This window comes from Rattus norvegicus, chromosome 2 (genome assembly GCF_021556685.1).
Source record: "Rattus norvegicus strain SHRSP/BbbUtx chromosome 2, alternate assembly SHRSP_T2T, whole genome shotgun sequence".
In the NCBI taxonomy this organism is placed as follows: domain Eukaryota; kingdom Metazoa; phylum Chordata; class Mammalia; order Rodentia; family Muridae; genus Rattus; species Rattus norvegicus.
Window position 1 is genome coordinate 93187404 of NC_141535.1, and position 23602 is coordinate 93211005.

The following is a 23602-nucleotide window of genomic DNA, read 5'->3' on the forward strand; positions in this document are numbered from 1 at the left end:
TTTTCACCAGCTCTATGCCCCAGTCGTTTGCACTACCTCTTTGCATGAAGTGCTTTTAACAGAATAAAATCTGCCATAGGTGGCTTCTAGATTTTATATGTTTAAGCCTCCGGTATGCTACTTAGAACAAGCGCCTGGGGACCTGCTGTGTGTGAAATGTGAAGGAGTTACTCACCCTTCTGAGAGGTTGCAGCACAGTAGGGTAGGGAGGTGCACATGAAGAAGCTGACCGTAGAATAGTGTCAGAATGCTCTTATGGCACAGAGCATAGAAAGGCACGGTAACCTAAGCCTAGAGACCGTGGGCGGTGCTGCAGAAACAGCTCCTGCACAGAGTAGCACTAGAGACTGCAAAACGTTAGAAGGCTTGAAGAAGCGGAGAAGAACCAGAGGGCTCAAACGTGACAATAGGACACACCGTAGGCCCTGGGATGTGAGCAGATGCCATAGCCAAGGGATGATGGGACAGGAAGGTACCAAGGGGGATCCTCTGGGCTAAATCAGGATCTAGGAATTTCTGTGTGGGGTACAAGAGTCCAGGCCTTATATGCCACACTCCTTTCTTGTGACTGTGGAAAGCCTGGCGTCTAGAGTAATACTTACCTTCCCAAAGCTCTGGAGGCCACAAGTCTGCCTTCAAGGTGCTACCCAGTCACATTTCTCCTGAAACCTAGGGGAGGAATCTTTCTTTGCCCTTGCAACTGCTGATAGCCTCAGATACGTCTTAGTTTGTGGCAGCAGAACTCTGTATCTGCTTCTATCACCACATAACGCTCTCCTACATCTCTCACACTATCTCCCCTCTGTACACACTGCTCTCTTGACCCTCTTTCCTTCCGCCTGGCCATCATCACATCCTTTTCTATACACGTACCCCGCTATGCTTGATAAAAATCTCCCAGCCTGAAAATAGAAAGTTAAAGGGAACTCGCAGAATAAAGAGCATCCAGATCAGATAAATGGCTCCGAGTAAGGAGGAAAGAGACATTTTGCCAAAATTATCATGTGAAAAATTTCAAACCCTGCTTATTTAGCTATCAAAAGTGTGAGCCAGGTTCTGTTGGCAGTGCAAGCTGTTACACACTTTACAATTGGTGGGAAGAACACTTCACGTGCTTGGAAACAGTTGGATATGATGTGAGCTGCTCCCTGGAGGCTCAAGGCTGCATCCTCAAAACAGCAGTGTTCAGAGGAGGGACTTCTGGGAAGTGATTGGATCATGAGGCTGTCAGGTTCATCAGTAGCCTATCCATGGATTCATAACCTAATGGCATTATTATGAGGTATTGAAACAGGAGTTGGGACTAACCTTGAGGAAGTTGGCTATGGGGAATGTACCCTAGAAAGATACTTTGTCCTTGGCCCCATCCTCACTAGCTCTCTGCTTTCTGGCATCATCCTCTTCCATAAGCTGCCACTGCCATGATGTTCTGCCTCTCCTCAGACCCAGAATGATGGAGCCCACTAGCCACGAACTTCTGAAACCAGACACAAAATAAGCTTTTTCTCCTTTGAATTATTCCTCTTGGGTGCTTGACAACTGACAAATGCACACTTTATTTCAATGTGGACTTTATACCAACCCATTGGAGGAGTAATACTCCATCTCTCTAGGAAAGGAACAGCAAATCCCAGGACCCAGAGCCTTGCAATACCACAGCTGCTATCTTTCACTGTCATCCTGATGCCCGTGTGGACTCAGATGAACATCCTGCTACCACACAAATATTTTCCTTAGTTTATACCTGTCATATTAACCCTGCAAAATCCTCTGTCAGCTGCCTTAACTCTGAATCACAGAAGGTAGCTAGTATCCTCACATATGTTACAGATTTATGGAGAGGACTGTCACTTGCTTAACATACTTGATAAATGATCCTTCGAGTAGGCCACCTGCATAAGCTTATAAACTAGTATTTATTTTCAGTAATAGTAATCCTTTTTTCATTCATGATGCTAAATTTGGCGGATGGTATCATAAACAACAGAGAATGTTCCAAAAAAAATAAAGTTTTGTTCCTAGCTAGACTTCAAGAAATTTCCTGGTGCTTAATCTGAAATGTTGGTACCTTGTCTAGAAGTGTGGCCATCCATACTTCATAAGAAACAGTTGGTGAAAGCTGGGGAGATGAATGGCTGGGCAAAACAGGAGAGCCTGAGTTTGGATCCTCAGCACCCACAGAAAGACCTGGGCAGCAGCACTATAACCCCAGCACTGAAGACATGATGGCAGAGAGGAGACAGGCAGATCCCAGAACTTGCTGACTAGCAAGGCTAGCCTGTCTGTGAGCTCCAGGGCCAATCTAGAGAACTTGTCTCAAAAATTAGGGCGGAAGCACAGGAAAGGAAGAGGGTATCTACCAAAACCCTCTGGCCTCTCACGCTCATAAGGAGGAAGACGGTGCCCGTCACCTTCCTGTCTCTCACACTCACATGGGTACACAATGGCACATATGAACACAGAGGCTCACTTGGCCGCATACCATGCACACATACACAAACACACAATAGTCATTGTTTTACTAATTATTACCTACCTGCAGTTCTAGAGTCCACAGTCTGCCGTCAAGTCACCACACAGCCATGTTTCTCCTCTAACTCTAGGAGAGGTCTCCCCATGTAACCTCCAGCTTCTAGATAACATACCTCAGACAAGACACAGAACTACAATACTGTTCATTTTCTAGAGGTTTTGGTGTAATATACACCACAGTAACCGTCCTCCTCCCACCAATGTCATCATAGAGATGAACTGCACAATTTGGAGTAGAGTTCTAAAGCAGTGCCTAGGACAAACTGAGGGACACAGGGTCCCCTGTGACTATCTAGACCTCACTATGCTCCATCCAAGGAATCTGCTCCGGAGCCAGTTGGCTCTCTGCTGCAGCACCCCTTTCAAACAACATAAAAGGCCTGGTAAAGTGGCATATCCAGTCAGTGGGTGCTCCGAGTCTGTGGTTCATTTTGTTACAATGTACCTTTGTGTAGTGGTTTTTATATAGTTTTTCTTACCTTTGCTACTTCTTAACTATAACAGTTGCCATAGTAACACCTGTTGATGCAGACCAAAAGGAAAACTGAATAGCATTCAGCCAGAGCTACGCTTTCATTTCTTTCTAATCCTGTGTGACACCATCATACAGGTTGGCAGGTGGTTGAAACTGTTCTTCACTGTTTCCATTTTACATGCTAAGCTGCAACGATGTCATCCTCTGGAGTCCAAACAAGTTCAAAGCCTTTTTTAAAAACATAGTTTTGTTAGATTTTTTTTTCTTTCTGTAAATGACCTCTTCAGCTCTTTAGTCCACGTATTTATTGGGCTAACTTTTTTTTTAAAAAAAGAGGAAATCAAATGTATTTACCATTAACAGGTTTATAGTGGTAAAAGCATACTGTTTACTTCTCCTTTTTGGTGAATAGAATCTACTAGATTTCAGTGTCTGTTTATCTCTTTGACACTATTATGACTATCAGACAGTCACTGAGTGAACACTGGACAGTGGAAAGCAGTTAGTGGAAAGGAAGGTGGTGGGAAGCTGACTTTATTACCACATATGACTGGTTGCCCACATGACTGGGCAGAAGAGAGCAGGTCTGAAGAGTGTTGTCCTAAGGGTGTTGTCTACGGGGAATGGAGGATGCAGATTTTTAAATATCTCAAATTTGTGGAACCCAGAATACATGTGACTTTCAAATAAGTTGGGAATGTGTATCAGAGACATGCACTGATACTCTTCCTGAGTACTTTGAGGTCAAATTGGACCTCCAGAATGACCTGTATGAGCATATTGCTTGCAGCCATCAGCAGCGATGGGCTTTGGATCACTTTTTGAATCAAATTCTCTACAGAACTTTTATTTTTTTAATTTTTGATTTTCGTCTTTTGCTTATTTGTTTGTTTATTTGTTTTTGTTTTTTGTCCTATATTTGTTTTTTGGGTTTTTTTGAGATAAGTTCTCACTCACTATGTAGCCCTGACACTCCTGGAATTCACTAAATAGACCAAGGTGCCCTCAAACTCACAGAGAGCCAACTGTCTCTGCCTCTTGATTGCTGGGATCAAAGGTGTGTGCCACTATGCCAAACTACAACCTATTTTTAATTTCCCTCTTTTATTCTTTATTTTCTCTGTCCCTTTTCATTTTCCCTCTTTCATGGTCAGTTGGGTGGGTGGAGACTTCACCTTTGACGGAGTAGCCAGGCACAGGACTGCATATAGTAACACAGTTTCATTTGCCGTTTACAATATCACCAAAACAGTGAGGACATGGAGCTAGGCTTGTGTGCGATTGTCATTAGCCCTGCAGATATACTACAAGAAATATGTTTTAGATGTACATTAAAGGGGGGGATGCATCATTAGTGCCATCTGACTGAAGCTAAGCCATCTCAGAGCCACGCCCCATTTAAGTGGGCATTCGGGCCCAGCTGGTTTGGAGGCAACATTATAACAATCTTTGGGTGAGGCTTTCATCTGATTACAGAACAAGTCCTCATCACCACCAGAGATCATGGAACGTGGTTGTTGAGATTTTGCTTCTGGCTCTGATCCTAAAGTGTTATATGATCCTAGCTGGGCCTCAGTTTCCTTATCCTTGTTCCTTAGTTTCCATTGAGAATTGAGCTGAGTTTGCTCTTAGCTCTAAGATTATCTAAAGCTTACTCTGAAATGGGCACTGTCTCAAAGAATAGAACACAAATACCATTCATTACACACTGAAGAAAACATCAGAAATCCAGATAGCCACTAAAGCATGAACCCTATAGGACTTTTCTAAAATAAAGCAGAAATCACAAATGGTGGCCCAACATGGCCATCTTAATATCCTGTGTTCTAGTAAAGCAAAAGCAATTCCCAAAGATTTCAGCCAGCCTATCACAACTACCTCACAGTTATAATAATGGAATTTTCTCTTTCATTCTGCTAAGGTTCTTTTCATAATTAGTCCTGCAAGCTATTCCTGAAAGTTACGGTTAAAAGTGCAAGCTCCAGGGATTAGAAAGAGGGCTCAGCAGTTAAGAACACTGGCTGCTTTTCCTGAGGACCCAGGTTCAATTCTCAGCACCAACACGGCAGCTAACAAGTCTATCACTTCTGTTCCAGAGGACCCAGCACCCTCATACAGACAGACACGGAGGCCAAACACCAATGCACATAAAATAAGAATAAATAAATCTTTTTTAAAGCTTCATCTTTGAAATGGTATAATGCATGATGTGAACACGCCTGTAACTTCTATGTTCCTTTGAATTTCTATAACTAAGAAATAGCAGTGACTAGGTTGCTCTCTCCCATTGCTGTGAGACTGAATGTCCTGAGCATTGCCTGTCCTACCCTCCTCTCTCTGCCTCAAAGGCAGGCTGAGGTAGTAGGAAATGTGGCTGGTTTTCCCATGCACTGATTCTGATGGTTTCCCAGGGCTGCCATAACAAAGTGGCACAGAGTGTGTAGCTTGAATAACAGCCATAGCTTGTGTCACCTCTCAGGGCTGGGGCTGAGATCCAGGTGTCAGCAAGGCATGCTGCTGCAGTGTCTCAGAGAAAATGTGCCAGGACTTGCCCTCCATTTAAGGAAACAAAACCTCATGCTTGGTTTGGGTTCTTCCAGGGTGCATGTGTGTGCACATGTGTGTGTGTGTGTGTGTGTGTGTGTGTGTGTGTGTGTGTGTGTGTACTTTACATAGACACTCCAACCCCCTAGTATCTCAGAAAGGTCACAGATAAGAGTGTATACTCAGCTTACACAGTTCGGCAATGTGAATGTACCACTCTGCAGAGGTATAGTTTCCTCTGCAATTCTTCTAAACATATCATGTTATGACACAGCCAGTATGTACTGAACTCTGTTTTTTGCATGGTTCTATTGGTGTGCTAGGGCACACATTAAGTCATGCATTATCTACCTTCACCTCCTGCCTCAGCCTCCTGTATGCCAGCATATACCATCATGCTCACCTTGAGAATGTTCTTAAATATTTCTTTTGCTTCCAGTTTACAAACTTGTCATGAGATGAACTATTTTATGTATTTTCTGTTCTCTGGAGCAGCGTGTGTAACCTCTGAAGCCTGTGTTTTCACGCTGGTGTCAAATGCCACAGAAGTGTTCTGGGGAATGTCCTAACTGTTCACATTTATGTGTAATCGTAATGACTTACGTATTGGGACGAGTCTGTCCTTACCAGCCACGACGGCTGTCTTCCTGTTATGCACTCTGTCACTCCATTCCTTCTCCTCTGGTATTAAAACGGCAAGGGATTCACCCCAAGCCACACTTGTGATACAGGCTGGGAGATAAGGTTTGTATTTACTGTGTCACTGTGCGCCTCTCTGCAAGCCGAGTGCTTATGAATAGAAAATCTTTGCTTCTAGAATCCACCAGCACTGGTATTAGTTTGTTACCTGTCCTCCCTAGGTTCTGGATACTGTAGATGGTACGAAAATATGTTTTTAAGGATTCTTGCAATCCCTAAAATTCAAAACAGCATATTGTTCTTGGAGAGATTAGTTTTTTAACCAAATCCTTGAGTAGGATTTCCGGAGGGAAGTGTTCTCCCAGTGTTGTCTTTATAATCTCTTTGATAACTAAAAAGAAAAGCCTGACATTCCTAAGGCATCACCCAGTCATGGCAGCCACAGCGCTGACTCTTTCAGCCTTCCTTTCTTGCCTCTTTCATTTTTTTCGTTTGCAACATGGAAAGTAAAACACAGAAAACCCTCCTCTTAATGGCCTGCCACTCTGCATACATCACGGATCTCAGCTGTTCGAGTGCAGGAACAATGACACCACCGGAGCCTCGGCTGATGGTATGAGAGTAACTGCCAGGGACGCCAGGCTGGGGGCTGGGGGCTGGGGGCTGGGGCTGGGGGAGGGGAGGGAACCAACCGTGGGAGAGCTGGTGAGAGGTGAGACCCAGAACAGGAAGAGCTGACAGAGGGAGATGCCCTGCAGCCGGCTGCAACAAGAGTCCTGGGAGAGCTGGGCACTAGTTTCTCCAGGCTGCAGCCCTTGGCAGCCTGTCACTTTGTCTGTAGCTGCCACTGTACTGATGCTGGGAAGAACTGAATGTTCAGATTTAATGGACAGAAGTATCTGTTCTTTGCGGGGGATCTCTGCTTTATTGTTTATTTGTTAAACCCAGCACGAAATGCCAGTGAACTGATGGGAAGTAATAGACAATAGTTTATGGACTTTTTTTTGACCAAAAATCTATCAAATTGCTGACATTTATCATTTTGACAAATCGGGGGATGTGTATAATTAGCTGGATTAATAGCTGACTTAGTAGGCATGTCCCAGGGGAGCTGATTATTAAATTGCTATCTTCCTGGAGAAAGGCCCTTGGGGTTTTATCCTAATCCTTAGTCAACATTAGGCCTCATCTGGGTGAAACTCCATAAGGAAAGATGGCAGCATAACAAATCCCAGACAGAGCAGGGATCGGGAACACCCTGACCTTTCACTGGGTACCCCAAAGCTGAGCCGCAGAACTGTCACAGAAACCGTGGAAGCACTGTGATGCAAATGGCTCAGATAAGAGAGATGGCAGACTGGAAGGAAATGCACACTTCATTTTAGCCACGAGAATATGGCAGGATAGTGTGACTGATAAAAAGCGCTGTGACCTTTAGCTCTCTCTATAAAGAATGGTATGCAAGGCAACACACGTCAGGGTCAGCACCACCTTCAACCAGCCATATCCAGCGGAGACTTGCCTTTCAATTACCCAAGCGGGTGGGGGGACAGAAAACTCTAGTGTTGCCTCAGGAAGTCTCCTGTCTTCCTTCCTCACCACTTCTTCTCACACGCATCCTCTTGCCTTCGCCAAAACTGGGTTGGTTGTCACTAAAGCATGAAGTGTTTAGGCTGTTAAATGCACCCCACTAATAACACCCACCTGTTCCATCCACAATGAAGGTTTGCTCAGTACCGGTGGAATTCGTTTGATTGTAATCTCCCATGCTGAGATGCTGCTGTCTCAGTCTGACCACTGGGATGACTTCCTCCAGGCCAGCCAGGCAGGTCTCACAGCACAGGTACCAGGTCCCGAAAATGAAACCATTCCCATTGCTCTGAGTGGCTTTAGACGGAGCAAGCTTTCGGGTGAGTTTTAAGCTTATCGTAACTCCTTGTTTGGGCCGTCCTTGGAGAGTCACTCATCAGTGTTCAGAACCTACGGCCAGCCATAAGGAAACCTTCAGCAAAACAGGTGCAGAAAACACGATGCCGAGCCCAATTCCACTGGCTCCAGACGCGGATGCAGGGGAGCAGAAAGCTGAATAGGCGGCTGGAGCCCTAAGCCCCACAAGATGTACGGAGATAATCAGGTTGGACGTATTGGATTGGTTTAACTCAGTCTTCGTCTGCAGCGTACACGTGTACAGACAGTCACACACAGAAAGGAGCCCCGAAGGACCACTAAGACCATGAAGACTCTACTGAGGACAGCGCATATGGATCATGACAACGTGCCCTGAAGCTAGGCGTTCTAGTGATGCAGCCAGAGTCACACAGTTCTTTGAGAGTGATCTGGATAGTAGAACGTCTGCGTCTTTGGGGATAGTCTTTTTTCTTCAGTAAGAGCTTTCCTGAGCTATCATTTGCTTGACGTACAATCCATCCACCTAAACAATGCAGTTCATGGGTTTAGCGTAGAGCGGGACCCGCATGCTCCTTAGAACATTCCATCACCCTTCACCACAGTCCCCACCTCCCAACTTCCCCAGCTCTAAGCGGGCGACTCTTTCGGTATCCAGCTTTCTTTATTTGACCATTTTTGGACATTTCTTCTCAATGGGATCCTATAATATATGGCACCACCAGCTTCTTTCCCCTACTGTATGTTCAAAGTACATCCATGTCGAACCTATGTCAACATGACGCTCCAGCCTAGAAGTGACTGGTACTCTGTATGTGTTTACCATTCTAGTTTCCGTTCACCAGTTGACCTGTTATTTCTGGGTTTTGGCTATTGTGAGTCATGATACTATAAACCTCTGTGCTTCTGGTGAGGCTCTGTGGTTGCTTATCGTAGTGCACATTTGGGAGTAGGACTGTGGTAGCTCTATGGTTAGCACTTCCTGAGAACTTCTAGACTAGATGGTCGTCTTGCACTCTTAGCAGAGGGTCTGTGAGTTTGGATTTGTTCACTTCCTGCCAGCACACATTACTGTTTTAGCTGGAGGATATGAAGCAACATCTCACTGTGGTTTACTCTTGCGTTTCTCTGATGATGACATTGGCCACCGGTGGACTTATTGTCTATTTATAAGTTCCTCTGGAGAAATGCCTTTGCTCCTTCAGGTTTGGCTATCTTACTGAGTTTTAAGAGGTGTTTATATATCCAGGCTACAATCTATCAGGTCGTTTGCCCCATTTCTCTTCTTTGGGATGGCATCTTTAATATGTATAGTGTTTTCTAAAACTCATATCTTTTTATTGTATATTTTATTGATTGTGTACTTGGTTGTGTATCAGTAGCTTCCTTGGCCACATCTGAGCTCATGGAGATTTACCCATTTTTTCTTTTCTAGTAGTTTCTGTGGTTTCATCTCTTATATTTTTCATTTCAACTTAACTTTAGTAGGATGTGAGCTCAGGGTTCACTCTCTTCTTTGTATCTGGCTACTACCTGTCCAGCCTTGTTTCCTAAGGTGACGATTCTTTCTCCATTGAGTAATATTCACACTTCTGTTAAAAGGCAGTTGACCGTGTAAATAAAGGAATATAAATATATGGCTCGCTTGTGTGGGAGGTAGATTTTGCCCAATGCAATCAGTATACCTGTCTACCTTTGTAATAATACCACACTGTCTCAATCACTCATTTCCCTGGAATATTGTAAACTCCTGCTCTAGTTATTCTGACAGTATAAATTACACGCTCCTTCAGACTGCTCGGGTTTTAAGTCAGGCTCTTCATTCAGAGCTAGTAATAGAAAATGAATGTTGGTTTTATTTGACTGTATGTGATCCTAAGGACTAGCCTTAGCCCCTTGAGCATGCTGTGCAAGTCCTCTACTGCAAGCTGCATCCCCAGCCCTGAAATACTGTTTATAATATGCACTGATAGGATTTTACATTAAAAAAAAAAAAAAAACGAAAATGAAAACCTAGCCTGAAGCCACTGGCCTTGGTTGATTAAATCTTGCTCATCTTTCTGACGAATTCCAACGTTTTCTGAGCTTGCACATTAACAGAGAAGCCAAGAGGTTTATAGTTAGAACTAACATCTAAATAGATGTGAATGCAGGAGCCTGGGGGGGGGGGGGGGGGGGAGGCCTGACTTGAAAGGGAATGAAACCCTAGAACAATGGAGTTCACTTACCCAGGAGTGCTTCACCAGTGAAGCCTGGCCCTCCCACGTTGTGTGATTGACACAGAAAGACTGGGAGTTGGGTTAGAGGAAGACAACCCATGATTGTGTGTCTCCTTCTGATATTTTTAGGTTTATTTTAAAAATAAGAAAATAACAATGTAGCTGAATTCATTGCGAACAAAAGGCAGCCTTTCTCACTTGACACCCTGGAAAGATTAGTTGTATCCTAATGCAGTGTAGCGGGCTGAGTCTGCCCCAGAAGAAAGCAACCCTCAGAAATCCGGCCACAGCCAAAGAGCAACCGGAATATACATCTGGGTGGCTCACCTTCTGCCCGCAAGTAAATGTTAAAAACAAAGCATAATAGAACGCGTATCTCCGTCTGCTAAGATGATTGAAAAGTTCTGGTCTCAGTCAGCAGCTATAAACCCATTACTTATACTCACTAGACTATGAATGAACTCATCCCTCATCGTTCACTCCGTTCCTCTCCCCCATCACTGTCCCCACCATGGTGTCCTGTGTCCAGGAGTGCCCAGGGGCTAGAGAGGCATCTTCTTGATAAAGATGCTTATTTCTATTCTAGAGGACCTTGTCTGGTGCCTCAACCTTCCTGTAACTCCAGCTCCAGAGGCTCTAAGACTTCTTCCAGCTTCAGCTGGCACCCACACGTGACATCAGACACACATGCACACACACGCTCACACACATGTAAATGAATAACTTTTAAAGTACGCTGAGTATTCAGTACAGATGAAATGTGTTATAGGATGTGAACTCGGGCAGAGAGGAACACAAGGTGGGAGAAGGGCCGGACCAGTGATGGGATGTGGGAGCTGGCGAGTCAGGGAAGATGAGGGGGTTGTCTTCCCACGGTTGCCTTCATTTCCACAGTGGGGTGACGATGGAATGAGAACTGGTTATATCCACATACCCTTGGGTCCTGACCGCCACACCACATCACCACAGCCTCCTTTGTATGGGAAAGTGTCAGAACTGAGTCACGGCCTACCATGCCAAAAGCAGGAATGTTCTTTTCATATGAATACTGAGTTGTTCTTTTCATATAAATACTGAGGGTTTTTTTTTTTTATCTCAAATGTAGGTAACAGTTACTTGATTTTAATTGTAATCCAGTAGTTTTCACAAAGTAGAAAGACTGGGGAAATCAAGTGAGTTGACTTCTATTTGACCCAGTACTAAGGTGGCTGTCATTTCAGAGGAAAGGGATGTGTAAGCTTCAGTGCCATCAGCAATTTTGCCAGTTTCGAAGTTAAAACCATGGCCTCTTTTAAAAGGAATGTGGAGCTCAGTGTCTGCTCCACGGGCAGGCAGCGTTTTTTACAGTAAGCTGGCAAGTGTCTTTCACAGCCTGTCCACATGCATTCCCTTCCCCCAGACATTCTTTCTTTCTGTTTGGTTACAGGCCAAGAAGGAAGAGAGAATCTCAAAATAATAACCCTTGAACAGAACACATTACAGAACTTAGAAATACTTTTCGGGACAACCATTTCTCCAAGGTAAATATTGCCATTGAAAGAAGGGACCACATGGTTTGTGATTTCAGACAATAATGGGGCAGCACAGAGATTTGATGGTCTAGTCTGGTGCAGACTAGGACTGAGGGAGGGGGAGAGAGAAGAAAGGGAGGCTGCTGCTTCTGTCTGCAGCCTCACTAAATGTATCACCAAGAGAGCACCATCTCACCCTGGGAGGTCATGGGACTGGTCAGCCAGCGTGTGGGAAAAGAGGGAGGGAAGAGAGCCCTTGTGTTTAGACTGAAAATAGCATTCATTCCTTTATGATGAATTAGTTGAGGGATTCTAACTAGAGGTCAAGAAAGTATCTGCTCTATGTACATCATACAGGTGGTCCTGGACCATTTCGCTTTGCACCAAGACTTAACAAATAAGAAAAACATTTGAGAAATCTCTGTTTTGTTTTGTTTTGTTTTGTTTTTCTGAAAATGCACACTGTTCACCTTTCAGTGGTCTATACAAAATGCTTTACTTTTATGTCTTATTTTGGAAGATAATATCCTTAATACCTCTTCTAAAGAGGAGCTGAGGGAGAGACATAGGCAGACCTTACAACCTGAGTGGAGTGGGCCAGCCTCGTCTTGCATATCCACAGGCATAGCTCTAGGCTCTCTCTTTGCAAATCATAAGCAGTAGAGTCCATTCTCAGCTTCAGCACTCTCGACTCAACTCCCTGGACAGACCTTCACACAAACTGCTGTGTCATTTCTATGAAGTTCCTCTTTTGCTGCTTACTTTGCAGCAAAGGGCTATTTTCACTAGGCCCTGAGAATCTATCTGATAAAGCACTTCCTTTTCTCCTTGCAAAACTATCTGTGTGCTCACATCCACGGGGACGAAACAATACACAACTAGATTTAAAATCTTCTTGTCCACTCTCTCTGGTTAGAAGATCATATATGGCTGGCATCATCCCACCCTTGGTCTTCTGGAAAGCAGTTTCAGATTGGCAAGGGAGAGCCAGCCTCTGTCTTCACCCTCCCTGGCTGTTCTCGGAAGGGCTGGGGGAGTGTAGGCTGTACATTAGAGGAGAATTTTGTGATACTATTCATTCCCGGCTCTCACAGAGAGGACATTGTTTGCTCACTGTAATAGTCTTGGCAGGGATCTCTGCTGTGCATACAGAATGGGAGCAGAGCAGTGGGAACCGCTAAATTCTAAGAAACACATCAGCTTAGGGATTTTTTTAAAATACATTTTAATAGCTTCTCATTACCAAGATGCAAGTTATAATTTGGGAAATCGTTTTCCTTGGTTCCTTTCTTCACACTGCATTATGCATGTATTACATGAAAGGTCCTTATGAGAGCGGGGTGCCCATCTAAGCTGCAGCATCAAGCGTTTCAGTCCTAGAAATTCAGAAAGGCTTCCTGCGCATTCCAGACAGCCTCGAGTGTCGCTCCTCAAACATCAGCAGTCCTGTCAATGCCGGCGGGTTAGCTTTGAGCTCACGGGAACAATTATCTGCTACCAAATTAGAGAAACAGCATATTTGAGATGTGCAGAGAGTAATCAGTGTGTGGCAGGGGACACAGAGAGGGTGCCACCCGCCGTGCGAGGAGCGCCAAGAGTGCTCACAACTTTAGAAAGAGTCTCTGCAATCCGGACTGTGTAAAAGGAGGGCAGGAGCTACAGCAGAGTGATAGCATATGTGCCTCATGTGCGAGAGGATCCATGTTCGATCCTCACCTCTTCAAACCACGGTGATTATGGAGGAGGAGGAGGAGGAAGAAGAGGAAGGAGGAAGAGGAAGAGGAGGAAGGAGGAGGAGGAGAGGAAGAGGAAGAAGGAGGAAGAGAGGAAGAAGGAGGAAGAGGAGAGGAAGAAGGAGGAAGAGGAAGGAGGAGGAGGTACACTTAGGCAGAGTAGAGGAGTGCAATAATATGACAGTGTTTGGGATTGAATAACAGATACCAATAACTAAGCTCTTCAACCTTCTTCCCCTCCTTTTTCTTATTCCAATTGATACATTTTAGATTGTCTGTTTTTAATATAAAATGTTTATGTAAATATACAGGATTGCTGGGGGCATGCAATAGAATATGGCCTTCTATGAGGGCATCTGAGAGAGGCTGGATCTGCCGCTCCAGCCTGTGTCAGGGTGACAAGGATGTCTACAGAGGCCCTGGCTTTCCACACCTGTGAGCACAGCTGATCAAAAAGGGACAGAGGTAGGAGCTCACTGGCAGCCAGATCCTTGGAAGGGACCCTATTAACTGGTTAGCCGTAGCTGTCCTGAAGGGGGAGAGTAAGGTCTGTGTATGAACATAAGTCAGCCTTATCCACTGGGAAGTAGCACGTGAATGGAAGCTACCCCAAGTCAGAGTGGTGCGATCTTGTTTAACAGACACATCATGGCTCCTAGAAAGGGAGGGACAATTTGCATAGCTACCCCATGGTGGTGCCCATTTTACTGGAGATGAAACACAAGTTCCGAGAATGTAAGGACTTGAGTGGCAAGAGCAGAGTCAGCGTTGGCATCCAACAGCTGTGGAATCTGGGCTTAGGGTGCATGTAACCTGTCATCATAGGAGGCCCCCCTGGACTGTACCAGAGCCTGCTGGCTGGATCTATAAACATACAGTCACCCCCACAGAGGCATTATAGTACATTACATCATCATGTTTGGAAACACTGCCTTTGTTAGTGTTTACCTCTGTAGAAAAATAATTTATAATCTTCTTCTGTCTAAAGTGGGCATGTGTTAGTGATCATTAAAAAACAAAATTCCAGCCATTTCCTTCATGGCCCTCATGGTACATTGTACCACAGGTGCCTGGACAGGATTCCCACTGGGCCCAGTGCCTCTCACCAGGAGACTGAACTTCTTGCTACAGCGTGACTTGCCACCTTCAAGAGTACCCTCAGCTGAGGCTGATATGTCAGCAGATAACATGTGGCCATGTCTGTCTCCTCCCTGATTCCTGGGCTCTCATCGTAACCCAGACCCTCCCACAGTGTGTTCAAAGGAGTCTTAATAGATGTGGTTCCCCAACCACAACCCCAGAATAGAAGAGAGAAATGTTTTTGAATTTATAATCAGACATGTTTTGCAAATATGAGTTAGATCACCTGTTATAAGACTTCTCAGAATTTTCCTATGACTCTCTAAAGTGAGGTGTAGACTGTAGGAGCTTCCTAAGTCATGTATTCTTTCTGGTGGGGAGAAGAGTTACCAGCATCTCTTAGATGGTGCCATCTTTGAGAACAGAAGAGAAAAGAGACTCTCATGGTGTAGAGACAAACCATATGCTAACGAAATGATAAATTCCTTTTGGGATCCCTGCCTTCAAGCCAGACTTTGAAATGATAGCCGCTGGGACCTGGGGTTTCTCATCTGTGAAATATGCTGGATAGAACTGGATTGTCTCCAAGGTCTTTGCGTCTTTATGAGCTCAGGACTGTGCTGTCCGAGAGGGAGCACACCACCCGCACAGGGCAGGAAAGCAGAGCAGGAGTAAACTGAGGCACAGGAAGTAAGAGGAGGAGCTGTTAGTGTAAAGATGAATTCCACAAAGGCCTTTGTGCCGCATGGAACCGAAGCACACTTTATTCCGTGTGTTTTAATGAACAGTTTGAAAGGGGAACTGTGCTCGTTACTTTATGATTACTGATGCTCTTAACCCAAACAATTAGACATTCCCAGGAGAAACAGCTGTTCCTAGCTTCCAGACCAGAATTTTCCACGATCTTTTAGATGGTAATTTGGGTTCAGCTTCAAGAAGATAAAAGTGTTAGTAGATGTGAGTCACAGGGGGCTGCGTGCACATTGTCCCCATTCCTGAACCATGCCGGCCTTGCTTGGTGTGTGGGATGCTTGAGTCTTGCCTGTCTGGGCTCTGATTGGCCAATCAGAACCTGACTGGCTTTGTGATAGAAAGGCCCAGGTCTCTGCTGCAGTCCCAGTAGATGCCGTCAGTGGTAAAGCGTGCTAGCCTGACTTTCCACTTTGTCGTGCCCTCAAGACCTGCACCTTCTTTCCCTTCACCCTATGTAACCTCCTATAATGTGCCGGGACCAGAGCAGTGAGTTCTTCCTAGCAGCTGCACCATGAAAATCACCGGGATTCAACATCCCCCAGGAGTTGTACACACTTTATAGTACTAAAGGTTCAAACTTCATTTTTGTTTTTATAGTATTTGATAAGTAAGATGATGAGCTAAATGTTCAAGAAAATAATAATGTGTGAGAAACTATAACCCTGAAAGTCAAAGTAGACCATACTTTTAGTGAGCTCAGGAAGCTGTTGGAATAATGTTTTTATTTGCTGTAATTGGAATCTTTCCGTTCTCTTTCTCAGATTTATTTTTATTTTCTGTATATGAGTGGTTTGCCTGCATGTATTCTGCACAACATGTGCCTGGTTCTCAGGGAGGCCAAATTGAGGGTGCCACATGCCCTAGAACTGGAGATACAGGTGTTATCTTCCCCCCAACCAGATGCCAGGATTGAACCTGGGTCCTCTGAAAGAACAGCGGGTGTTCGTAACCCCTGAACTATCTCTCCAGGCCCCAAATCACAGGTCTGCTTGTTTGCTATTTGTGCAACATCAGGAATTGAACCCAGGGTTTCACACAGGTGAGGTAATGCTCCTCCTCTGATCTGTGATGGTCCAGCTCCAATCTAGCCAGTCCCATAACCCATAAGTACAGTTACTTTATGACTGTATGCATATTAATCAACTGAAGACAGGTAGCCTCGTAAGCATTGCAATTGGCTATGAGGCCCGATCAATTGCAGAGTGAATCCTGAAGTCTACTGGATTGTTTTTACTAGAAGACAATGTCATAAAGCAGGGCTCACACCACTTCCCCACCCAGCCAGGCCTTTTGGACTTTCTGACCCTGGGGATTACCTCTTGAGATGAATGTCCTTAAATGTCCCTGCAAGTCCCTATGCTGCTTATGTTCCCTTTACATGCTGCATGCCAGAGAGCCACACTGTTCCCGAGCCACCATCGGAAGCCGGTGTTCCATTGATTGTTCTTCCTTATAAAAGGAGATCTCTCAAGAATTTCTACTTTCTATTGAAATACCACACTTTCTTCCTTCGTCCCCGTGGGCGTTGGGATCTTCTGATTTGGCACCCTTGCAGTTTAGAAGTTCTGTCTTTATCCATTCCTTCCACTATAGTAGATAACCGTTACACCGACCCTTACAGTCAGACATCACTAACAGCGTTCAGAATTAGTTAGAGTGGACGCACTGTTTTCCAGGGTTGGTTGTCTCTAATCCACAGTTCGGTTTGGTTTTTGTTTTGAGTTTTTTGGTTAGCTCTTCTCAACGTTAACTTTAAAACCCACCTGCCATCACTGCCCTGTTTAACAAAGCATTAATAAATACCTAAAGAAGTATTCCTTGGACAGGACAGCTGCAGACACACCACTCGAAGAAGCAGCTTTTCTGTTGCATTAGCTGAAGAAAACTACAGTATCTCTTGGAATCAGAACTAGTTGTTATTTTCGAACTTTGAAAGAACAAGTCATCTGTACTAGAAAAAGCTGTCAGCGTTCTGTGCCTGACAACCTGGAGGACATTTTTAGCCTTCAGCGTTAACGCATTTACAGTGCAGCTTCGATCAGAGTTAAAGGCTTGGCATCTCTGTAAGGGACACAAACGCTTTAACATTCTCTGTTGTGATCTAACAATTCACTTCAGAGTAAGATGAATCAGCCTTGTTTGGGAAATGTTTCACATAAACATTGGCAGGAAAATGATCAGAGAATCGCTGTGGGCTTTAAAAAAATTTTTTTCCCCAAGCCAGTGATGGCAAATTATTTTTCCCATGGTTGTGAAATGCCTGTTATTTCTAATGCTCCGTCCTATCCTTTGCTTTTCAGGATTAATAAATCTATGGTAAAAATCAGAGACCATATGCTAGGTCCTTCCAAATGTCACATTCCTGTGAACTTAACCTTTCTCCTGTGCACAGCGTCTTTTTCATAATCGAAACTTGAGCCTACTTCATTAGCATGTGCCCTTTTCCTTCCTGCTAGAGAACAGGACAGCAGTAACCGTAGGACTCTGCCCTCTGAATCCTAGAGGAAAAACACTGTTGTCCATCCACTTCTCTCTCCCCATTCCCTGTGGCTGTTGCTCTAAGAGTGTGTGTGACTCCCACTCCCTTGGCCCTACTCCCTCCTCCCCATCTCTCAAAGAAAGAAAAACAGAGCGCAGCGACTAAATGGAACACACCATCCTGGTCAGGATTCTGGGACACAAAGCCAATCATCAGGACCCTTGGGTGTTGGCTCACACCTCCCAGCATTTGTGTGGTGGAATCAGGAAGATGGCTTCCGGTCTAAGGCCAACCAGGGCTACAGAATGAGACTCTTGTCTTCAAAACTGATTAGGTAAAGGCTAAGAAGATATGAATTAAATGACAACTGTGTATCAGTACTAGTTTATTAATTATAGCATGCTAATATAAGATGCTAATGATGGACTAGAAAAAACTAGGGCAGATACATTTTACATGGACCTAGTAAATGACTGCAGCTGACCTAGGCCCATTTGTAAGAAGACCTGCTGGAGACAGTGGGCGTTCTCCCCTTACTAAAATCCTCCACTGAACAGAACCGCACAAAGGTTGGCCACGTCTTTCTTTTAGGGAAACCTATGATTTAGAATATTACCTTAAAAGTGAATTTGTAAATACAGTTCCAGAATCTACTAAGGATGAAATGTTGGCATTAAAGTGATTTGTATATATTATATACTCTATAGCAAGGTTATTTACAATTTTGACACTTTTGAACTCTTGACCAAAAATAACCATAATTTTGAAAATAGCACCAGTGCCATGTGAGCGTCACTTGCACACTAGGAAAATCAGACCATGTTCTCTGGCAGCCCCATGTTGAATCTGAAACTAAAATTAAAGCCGCACTCAAGTAACTCATTGTAGCTTAGTTTGTGATAAAAATGATTTTATCCACACAATAATATATATTTTCAGAGAAAGAGTTTAGATTAATGTGCCTTTAGACTATCCACTTAAGTGATAATTAGCTTTGGCGTGTTATTTAATACAGTCTGTAGTGTTGTTATGTGTTATTTAATTTAGGCCAATAAAATGGTGAATGCCCATTTATGTTGGAGGCTTTTAGGACATTTTGGGTTCTGACAAGTGTTCCCATTATGCTTAGAGTTAATCATAGGGACAGGCCTCATCTAGTAATTACTTTTACTTCCTTTGGAGCCAGTCATTGCTAGCACAAGAAATTATTTCCTAGCCGTAGTACATCAACACTGAGTTTTGATTACAAGCACATTAAAAAGGGTTTGTTATAATTACCTTGAAAGTTAATGACTGTGAGGGAGGGGGAGCTGTCTGGGAAAGGCTGAAGAGTAGTTCTCAATTTTGACTCCTCCGTAAGATCACCCACAGGTTCTTAGTATCCCCACATGCAAGCTGTACCCAAAACTAATTAACCCGGTCTCTACAAGCATTTATTCAAAGTTCCCAGGTGTTTCCAATGTCACCTGAGATTGAGACTGCTACCTTGGAAAGTCAAAAGCCTCTAAGGTAGCCCTCCAACCCAGGATGCTATTGCTGTTTGAGACTGGGTAGCTTGAGCCATGGGGAGATGCGTAGCTTCAAAGAGAATGAGCAAACAAGCTGACCCTGCCTCTCCTTCCAACAGGCACTGCCGTTCTGACAGTGAAAACCCTTATAGGCACATCATGCATGGCTCCCCGCTGATGCTGGCTTTGCCTCCTTCTGCTTGGCATCTTACTTCCCTGCATAGAATCAATAGCAGCTGACAGTTAAACAGTACAGGCTGAGTACCAGGTCCCATGCAAATGAAGGTTGATCTTATTCGAAGCCAGGAAAGATGAATAAAAAAGCCAGAGTTCTTGGCTTTTCTGGCACAAGGACCTGGGTTCAATTCCCAGAGCCCTCGTTATAGGGAGAAATCTGGAGTTCTCTTTTGTTGGGGAAAAAATAGCTTATTGATTATTTTGTCATTCCATCATTTGTTCATTTTATTAATAAAAGAACTCAATCAAAAGTATGGCCTAAAACTGCCACAAAACCACAAATGATCTCTCAGACCGGAAGTAAAATAGAAACGCCATATCTATCTCCTCAGGGCAAGCTTAAGGCAGCCATTTGTCTGGCTCTTTACCCTGTGGAGGTTTGCTGGCCTCTGTGTGACACAAGTCGTGTGGCTTAGCTCGTCTTAGCTGGGCCCTTCTCCCACGTCTGGGCTGCAGCTAAGACCCACTTGCCAACAGAGCTCTGCTCTGTGGTTCCCTCCCAGGGTGTTGTAGTCATGCTGGAAAGGGTACCAGGTTTCCTGGAGAATTCAAGATGTCTTGGGCATCCCAGATGGGACTTGGCCACTTTTGCTATGTTTCTTGGCCATAACAAGTCAGCCAGTCAGTCAATCTATATTGAGATGGTGCAAAAGCAGATTTCCTCTCTTGATAAAAAGTACTGAGATGTCACATGTGAAGGGCAAGATTAAAGGAAAGAGTGGGCAGTTGTGTTCCTTCCTTTTACCATCACCCAGAGGACAGGAAAGGTCATTCTGTCTTTGAATGTCATGAGAGATCCCTGAGAGGCAGTTACATTTGAGCAGATTCCAAAGACACAGAATTCATTTCAGGGGCTAAGAGCAGCAAGACCGAGACGGCCAAATAGCAGTCTCACTAGACATAGAAATGACCCACAAGGCCCCTCTAACCTGACACTCAGGGCTCTGTCTTAGTGCTCTGGGTCAGGACAGCAATGTGACCTAAGAACCCTTATGTCAGTTTTGATAACCTGAGAGAGCTTCATGTCCCAGCTGGTGGAGCATGGACAAGTGACAGTGCCTGTGCTTAGTACAGAGATGTAAACACCATGTCTGTTAGCTTTTTCTGTGTGACCAGCTAACCCACAACTCGACAGTTTGCAGGCAGTCACTTCCTTAGCTCGTGGTTCCAGGTCTTTCCAGTCTCTGCCGGCTTACCTCGGCAGCAGTGATCTCACCAGGGCCTCTGAGCCCACCATCAACCTACAGTCAATGACGTCTTTCTGTGTGCAGAGGCTTACTGGATTTGAGAAAGCACTGGAGCAGCTGGGCCCAAGTCCACGAACACTCAGCCTGGGCTCTGTAGAGAGAAAACAAGGATCCAAGCATAAACCGTGATGCACGCACTTCATGCTAGAAGGTTCAAAATGGATATACAGTTGCTCCCCCTGCTTTGCATGGGTAGAAGTAGATCAAAAACCCAGCCCAGAATTAAGAGTAGAGACACAGTTGTTTCTCACTGAAAGGAGCTTGTAGAGTCACTTTATATGCAGTGAGGGAGGATACCGGAGGAAAGACTTGTGACTGTCTGTGATCTTGCCCACCTACCTCACAAACCTAGGAAGAACAAGTCCGATGGAGTTTCATCTTTCTATGTGAGACACCACAAAGTACCAGAAAAGCTGCCTGTTCAATACCATTAACCTTTTCTTCGGTGTATTAAAGGCAAGACTTTATCCAAATCCATATTGCTTCCTTTTGAAAGTATCAAAGGAGCCTCCATTAAACACGACTCACAGAGGTTAAGCATCACACAGCCTTCCTGCCTAGCATGATAACAGCTGTGGGGAAGGTTGTCTCTGGGTGCATGTGTAGCTCTAACTCAGGGCCAGGGACTGTCTGTTGATGGGGCTACTAGAGCTTGGCACCAATGGTGCATCACACATAAAGGGTCAACACAATGAAAGAACCATGAACAATAAAATACAACATTCCATCTCCCAAACAATAGTCTTTCATAATGGGTAAGAATCCATTTCAAAACCTGGGCTCTTAATAAACCTTTATTGATTTATTTCACTGGTGTAAGCATTTTCATCAAACCACTTAAGCTCCACATAGTCCAGATTGATCCATAAAGTGCACACAAACCCTAGGCGTCGTATTGAGTGGCAGTCATCTGTCTGGCGGCTAGAATATCTAATTAGTGATGTGGGTGAAAAATACCTGTTTCAAAATGAATAAAACATCAAAGGTTATTCAAAAATGATTAGATGGACAGGGGTGGTCAGGCAGGGGTGTGTCAGTGGTTGGAGCATTGCAGAGGGTCAGGGGTGTGCCTCAGTGGGTGGAGCATTGCAGAGGGTCAGGGGTGTGTTTTGGTGGGTAGAGTGTTTGTGGTACAGCTGTAAGCACCTGAGTCTGGATTCCACAGCACCATATAAACATGGTGTAACTCCATGTTCACCTGTGACCACAGTGCTGGAGGTGGGGTTGGAGACACATCACTGTGGTTTGCTGGCATAGCCAAAGTAGCTGACTTCATCTTCTGGCCTTTGCAGGGATAGGTGTTCCCACACACATGCACATACACCTACACACCACACATGGATGCACACTGTAGAAGTATGGTAATTCATTAAGGAATTCACCTTTTATGACAATGGCCGTTTTAAGCCCCTAAAGCAGATGTCATATGTGGGATCTCTGCCGCTGACTCCAGCCTAGTTTACCCAAGCCACCACTTTCCGAAGTGCCAAGATGGCTAGAGAGCCCAAGTCTGCCTCTTGTGGGCAACCCTATCAAGAATGAGCACTGCGTTCCCTTCGGCAATTGGAAGGGTCCCTGTGACAAGGTAATTAAGAAATTTAGTGTATACTCCTCCAGGCCTCAGGACGACTGCAGCCTTAGCCCTCAGCTCAGTTCCTCCTTAGGCAACATCCGCCTTGCAGCACCCATGTTTATATAGCTATTCCATCATTTTGATGGTTAGTTATGGTCATCAAGTACACACATAGTGAGTCCCAGAGACTCAGGGTATCAGATAGAAAAGGGACTCGGCACAGCGATGTGCTGAGGGTTCTGCATCTGGTCCCATCTACCTCTACTGCTGCTCTTCAATGGAACACGAAGTATGCAGGTCAGTCTGCCGTGCCATGGTGAGAGCTTTGTCTGTTCTGAAGATCCAGTGTTCATTTTTAAAACAATGCTTTATAGACCGTGGAATGAAACACCTAAGAGAACTGCTCTGTCTGCTCTGCAGGCCCGACACTGATTCTCTGCTTCGTAAAATCCATGTTGGCAAGGAAAGTGCCTTTGTTGAGACTGGGAGGCCATCTGGGCTTCATATTCTAAACTTGGTGAATCTATTTATATATCCGTAAGGGGAAATCCATATTTTGACATGTGTTTACAAAACTAGAAGTTGCATATAGCTGGATAAGCTGAAGATAAGAGAATTTTACCCTGGTAAGCCCTGCAAACATCTCCAGTTACCACACTAATTGTCAGTAAGTTCTTTATGCGATATCTGGCACTAGACCTCCCAGATCCCTTAATGGCATAAGGTTTTCAGTGTCGACCCTTTGTACTAAGTGCGCGTGTTGAAAGCTGTTGGAAATGATACAGATGAAGCATCCGTGAGCTTAGTGAGTGTTTGACTCCCTACATTTTAGACAGCTAAGATGTAAATGTTGGTTCTTTCTCACACATCCCAGTGGTTAGCCACTATTCTACTTCAGAAAATTAAGCTTTGTCACACATGGAGATCTCTCTCCTTCCCTTTCCCTCCTTCTCGTTCACTCCCTTCCTTCCTCCCTTCCTCCCTTCCTCCTCTTCTGCTTCTTCCTCTCCCTCCCTCCCACTTTGAAAGAGATTTCATATAGTCCAGGTTGGCCTCAAATACACTATGTAGTCAAGCTGACCATGAATTCATAATCCTCCTACATTTGGACTCCCCTGTTCTAGAGTTGCAGATATGCACCGCCACACCCTGTTAGCATCTGGTGGG

At 44.6% G+C, this 23602-nt stretch overlaps 1 protein-coding gene across 2 annotated transcripts in view; it reads left to right on the forward strand.

The window, feature by feature from the left end:
- The window catches only part of Pag1 (phosphoprotein membrane anchor with glycosphingolipid microdomains 1), a 141805-nt gene that overhangs the window by 71421 nt on the left and 46782 nt on the right, over positions 1-23602 (forward strand). Inside the window, exon 3 of one of the 2 annotated variants that reach the window (NM_001439413.1) lies at positions 11741-11834. The exons of the other annotated variant lie outside the window; for it this stretch is intronic. The gene's annotated coding sequence lies outside the window, so the exon portion shown is untranslated. The remainder of the gene's footprint in view (positions 1-11740; positions 11835-23602) is intronic. 2 annotated transcript variants of the gene reach the window in all.